A 6,111-nucleotide genomic window follows, 5' to 3' on the forward strand; every position below is an offset into this window, starting at 1 on the left:
AACCCCACCCTGCCCAAGCAGACTCTACCTACACCATTTTTGACAGGTGGCAGTCCGGTCTCTTCTTTGAAGTCTTCCCACAATACGCAACTCAATGCTTGTTTGCAAGAAAGGACGGCCAACTTTGTCTCGTTGCAAGCCAACCCAACCCAACGTGGGGCCGGCCATCAACTCAGCAGAGCGGGGTGGGGGGGGGGGTGGAGAAGGAAGCCAGGGGGCTGCGGGGGAGAGAGAGAGAAGGAGGAAGGGACCAAGAAGGAGGGAAAGAGAATTAAAGGGGTGATTCTGAAACCACCACCCCCCCCAGCGGCTTCTCCGGCTGAGTCACTGGGACGGATAACCGGGTTCAAGCAGGAAGGACTCGATTTTGCTGAGCAATTAAAAGAGAGTTTGGCCTCTTATCATCACCTGGGCGAGGCCGGTGGAGAAGGGAAAGTGCCTGGGAGTATCTTGGCTGACCGACCCGTCTGGGGGGAAAGCAGGAGATTAAAAGCTTAAAATAAAAATTGGGGCTGGGCCAAGATGCCTTCCCCCCCCCCCACACACACACACTTTTTTTTTTCTTTTTAAAGCTAAGGTGGCTCTTCTCCAACTACCAGAAAGGAAAGGAGACACACACACACACACACACAAAATTTGTGCATCTGATTATCACAAAGAATTGGTAGAAAAATGGAAAGGATACATTTCTGGACCAGAGGTCTAAAAAGGAGAGATGATTGACAGTAGTTTCCATTGGCAGAGTGGAATTTATATGTAACAGGTTTGATTATTATTTTTTTCTTCTTCTTCTTCTTTCTTCTTTCTTCTTTCTTCTTTCTTCTTTCTTCTTTCTTCTTTCTTCTTTCTTCTTTCTTCTTCTTCTTCTTCTTCTTCTTCTTCTTTCTTCTTTCTTCTTTCTTCTTCTTCTTTCTTCTTCTTCTTCTTCTTCTTCTTCTTCTTCTTCTTCTTCCTCCTCCTCCTCCTCCTCCTCCTCCTCCTCCTCCTCCTCCTCCTCTTCTTCTTCCTCCTCCTCCTCCTTCTTCTTCCTTCCTTCTTCCCTCTTCCACCTCCTCCATCTCCTTCCCATTACTCTTCTAATTCTTCCTCCTCCTCCTCCTCCTTCTTCTTCTCTTCTTCCTCTTCCTTTTCTTCATCTCTCCTTTTCCTTCACCTCTTCTCTCTTCCTCCTCCTCCCTGTTCTTCTTTCCTATTCTCTTCCACCTCCTCCCTTCATCCTTCCTCCATCTCTTCTTTCTCTTCCTCCTCCTCCTCATTGTTTTTCCTTCCTCTCTTCTCTTCTTCTCCTTTTCCTCCTGCTCCTCATTCTGTTCCTCCCTCCTTCTTTCTCCTTCTCCTTCTTCCAAAATACGATTGTCCAGCCGGACGTCACAGACAGTTGTGTCACAAACAAGAGACAAACACAAAGACCGTGCTTGAGTTTTCACAGCAAGGCCTGGCACTCAAACTGCCCTACTTGACATCGGAGGGAGGGGGGCACCTGTGTGTCTTAACACACACACACACTTGTGTAAGCAGGTAAAAGGAGGACAATGACCCTTTCGGTGTCTTATCCTGCGAGCGAGCGGCGATTTACCTGGGCTGCCTTGGGTTTTAGGCCTGGGGGGGGGGGGATATTCCAGATGGAGAAACTGGCAAGGTCACGTCCCCAACAGGTTGAGGTTGGGTAAGAGAGTTGTTCAATGTGTGTCGCAAAATTTACATTGTTCTTCGGTTCTAAAACAAAAGAACGAACTGATCTCATCAACTGATCTCTAATTGGGCAACGCGAGCACAATGGCCTTTTGTTCGCGCTCTTAACCTGCAAAGATACACTGCTCCTATACACAGAGGCTCCATTTCATGTGACAAATAGCTCTTAGATCTAGAATTCTAAGTAGATCTTTCGGTTCCCTCTTAAAGCAGCAGATTTTATTAATTTATGTATTATTTTAATTCATTTATTAATTTTATGATTCAAGATGAATTGGAAGGAGCAGAGAATAGCTTTGGATCCTAATTTTATTTTATTTTATTTTTGGCCCCAATTTCTTTGGGTGCAACTCCAGATTCTAGGAATAAATGCTATTTTCCTTTGCTATTTCCCTGCATCTTTTTATGGACGTTTTGCATAATTATTACTATTGGGCAATTAGATAGCAGAGAGGATGGGAAGGAGAGGAATATAAACTTTAAAAAGGAAGATTAAACTACTTTTTTCCACTTATAACTGCTGCGAGGCGATGGGAAGCCATTTCTGCGTATCTGTTTTCAACTTCAACTTCCTTTCCCCTTTATTGTAAAATATTATTTATTTTTTAAAAATCAACATACAAGGGTTTTGATTTGGGTTTTTTCCCCCCCCTCTCCTCGCCTTTCTTTTATATTAAGTTTGCAATCGTTTTTTAATCTCCTGGTTTAAAAGTTTCAATGACACACAAAGGTTAAAAAAAAAGGAATTCTCCCCGTCATTTTTTCTGCAGGGTTTTTTAATTCATTAAAGCTAAGAATGAAGAAGGATGTGTTTATTTTTCCTCTTTCCCGCCCAAGGGGGGAAACCACCCAAAAAGGGTGTCAGTCTTTTTTTTCCCCTGCCAGCTTGCTGGAGGATGGTTAATAATAAGCAGCTTAGGAAAAGAAGCAAAGGAAGGAGAAAAAAAATCTCCAATTCTCACCCGCATAGATTAAAGGTGGCATTTAAAGCGCCTGACACCCAGCCCCAAAGTTCACCATCGTATCCTGGAAGGAATGCACTTCAGGGTGTGACTCACTTTTGTTTGTCTTCCACGGGAGGGAAACTGAGGCCACGGGTCTCGTGGAGCCGCTGTGTGAGTCAGGGGCAGGAAATGAATGGGAAGTGGGAACCCTTGAGGGCATCTGTCGGACAGCTTCCCTCCAGAAGTTGCTCCCAAGGCTGGAGGGTTTTAAGTAGACAAGCGTTCGTCTGAAATGGGATATAGAATCTCCTGCTTGAGCAGGGGGTTGGACTAGATGACCTTCCAAGGTCCTTTAAGTTTTTTTTGGGGGGGGGGTTAATCAGTGGGACGGCTTGCCACTAGAAGTCATGGGTGCTCCAAGGTTTTTAAGAAGAGATTGGACAGCCATTAGTCTGAAATGGTTTCCTGCTTAAGCAGGGGGTTGGATTAGATGACCTCCAAGGTACCTTCCAGCTCCGTTATTCTGTTATCTTGCCTCAATCCACCCCTTTCAAGACAAGGCAACCCCTTTCTCTCTCTCTCCCCTGCCCCCATCCAGCACAAGAACTCTGCCCATTCTCAGAGGCACAAGCTGGCTTGAGATGTTAGCTAAGGTCCAAGATGGCTTGATGAGGGTTTGGTGGAAACCCTACCCATACACACACATTCTGGGCCCCCCGCAGTGCCGTTCAGTCCATAAACCATGGTTAATAAGCCAGATTGAACCTCGAAATAAGTCAAAATCAGGACAAAACGCTTGGGAAGATCACGCCCGATTATAAACGTGGCATTAAAAAAAAAAAAATCTAACAAATTGAATAAATAATTCCAGAGTTTGAGACACCAAACTCAAGGCACCAAGTCAAATGGTGTTTGTTTGATGGTGTTTGTTCTGGATACGAATGCCAACTCTTTTTTAAAAAATAATAATAATCTTATTTTCTGAATGAAAAACATCTCCATGGTGCAAAAGGGCTCTCTTATTTTGGGATCTTGGGCTGGGTGCTCAGCTCAACAAGCTGTTTTCTGCAAATTTTACATCCGCAATTTTGCTCTGAGGAGCACCCATGGATAAAAGGATCGCCGAGAAATCGGGTGGGAAAATGGGGATTTAATACTTATCTTGTGATCTCTGCGAGGATCGGCCAGACGCCGCAAAGGGAGGCCGTGAGCGAAAAAGGCCACCTGCGAGCAAGAAATACTGACCGGCGGATAAAAAAAAAATATTTGCGGCAAGGATAAAGTGGATTTTCCAGAGATTAGGTGCAGGGTGGGGAACTGAGAATAATGTCTGGGGATTATAAAGAGAAAGGAAGTTTTAAAGGCAGAAAACGTTCTTTGGAATCGAATTATGTCACACACCTCCTAGGATTGTGTGAAGGTGAGAAAGGAAGGACGCCAAATATGGAAACGCAGAAGAGACATGGTAGAATAGAGGTGTGGAATCAAGAGGCGATTTTTGCACAGTGATGTGTGTGGCGTGAAAATATTTGCAATCGGCCCCAAAGGAAAGAAACCTTTCTCGAAGGGATGGGAAATCTCCTAATCCAGCAAGGAGACAAATCCAACCACAAGAATAAAAACCAGTGGCCAAGCAACTCGATAAATATAGCTCTTTTATTTGAAAAATCAACATACAAGGGGTTTGATTTTTGTCCGAGACCAGGAAAATATATATATATTTTAGATATATATATATATATATATATATATAATAAAGCTCCAGGAAATAAAAAAGATGATCCATTCTTCAGCCCAGATTGCATTAGCAGCTATTTAAAATGGTACAGCTCCGTTGCAAATCTCATCATCTCGGCTCAAAACTTGGGTTTTTTCCCCCTCTCGGCGAACGACAAAAAGAAAAAGAAATGCAAACATTCGGAGCTGGGCTGGTGGATAAAGTTGAGCTTTGTTGAAAAACTTAAAAAATCATGCCTTGGTGAAAACGCCGACATTTCCTACGGATTGGGATTTTGAATTTAAATTGGATTAATTGGGGGGTGGGGGGGGGAGGTTTGCGGAAGCAAAATTGTTGGCCATGCCTTAAAGGTCAGGGGATGTCCAACCTTGGCAACTTTTTAAGACTTTGGGGACTTCAAGTCCCATAATCCCCCTCCCCCCCGGGCTGGGTGCCGAGGGAGGGACCTTGCGTTGCGTTTCCGAGCACGTTCCCGGCCAGCCAGGCAGGGGAACCCCAGGAAAAAAGTTGTCCTTTGCTCAACTGACAATAAGGCACTTGGTGGCAGGCGTGGCCTGGAGAGGCGATTTCTTTTTTGGTGGAACCTGAGTTGGGTCCCCGGAGAGAAAAACAAATAAATTTGCCAACGCGGCAGGTTTTTTTTTTTGCAAAGCAGCCGCGTTCTTCTCTGCCAGCTCACCGGCGGATTCAAAAACCAGCCTCACCAGACAGGAATCCGGATCACGCTGGGATGCCAAGGAGCTGTCGACGCGCCGAGGCTGATGGGTTCACCTCTTCTGGCGTGAAAACACAAGCCGGGACTGGAAAAACAGAAATGTCATTTGCTGCAGCCGCGTCGCTCTTAAAACGGGAGAGAAGGCGGCTTTTAAAAACTGCCGATTTAGCGTCCAAACTGCAGTCCTGCCTCCCAAAGAGATGCTATGAGGAGGACAGGTTTGATGCAGTTAAAGGAGAGAATTGTTAAAAAGGGGGTGATTATTATCATTATTATTATTTTCCTTCTGTTTTTGTTCCCGTTCTTGGCCAGGTTACCGAGTTTCGACTGTTGTGTTTACCGAGTACCGAGTTGTGTTTCCTTCTAACAGGGGGGAATGAGACCACCTGCCCACCTGCCTTCAGAGGCAGTTTGTCTTCTGCAACCAGGTGCCCACCAGGTGGTGGTTCCGAGTCCCATCCGCCTCTGGGCTTGGAGGCACTGACGGACGAAGGGACTTCTCGGTCCCCAAATATCAAGGTTGTGGAAAGGGTTTTTTTTTTATGGGCCCGTTGTAAACCGGGGTCTTCTTTTGACCGACATCTTGTAAAGGAGCGCAAAGGACGGTGATTTCATGGAGATTACTTGAACCGGACCCGTTTTCCAATCACAAAAACAAGGGGTGCTGTCTGTAGAATAGTCAGAAAGACGAACACACTGCAGATTAAATCTGGGTTGGTTGGTTGGTTTTTTTTCCCATAAATTCGCTTCTTGTCACCGATATGAGTGTGAAACGGACAGAGGACTAACCAGCTATGGTTTTGGCAACTCTCCATAATCCTCGACCCAATCCTGGCTGGTTTAACGGGAGGAAAGCATCAGGAATCACCCTCCTGGAGGGGGGAGGGTGCCAAAAGTGGGATGGTCTACGTGGCCTCTAGTTGTCCACTCAAAATGATCTTTTTGCTTCTGGGGGAGAAAGTCAGAAAGGCACTCCTTTAAAATGAGGAAAACAGAGCGGGGAAAAGTCGGAGAGGGGCAGC

This window comes from Notechis scutatus, chromosome 14, assembly GCF_049901735.1.
Source record: "Notechis scutatus isolate UNSWTSFEM ecotype Mainland chromosome 14, rNotScu1.2, whole genome shotgun sequence".
In the NCBI taxonomy this organism is placed as follows: Eukaryota; Metazoa; Chordata; class Lepidosauria; order Squamata; family Elapidae; genus Notechis; species Notechis scutatus.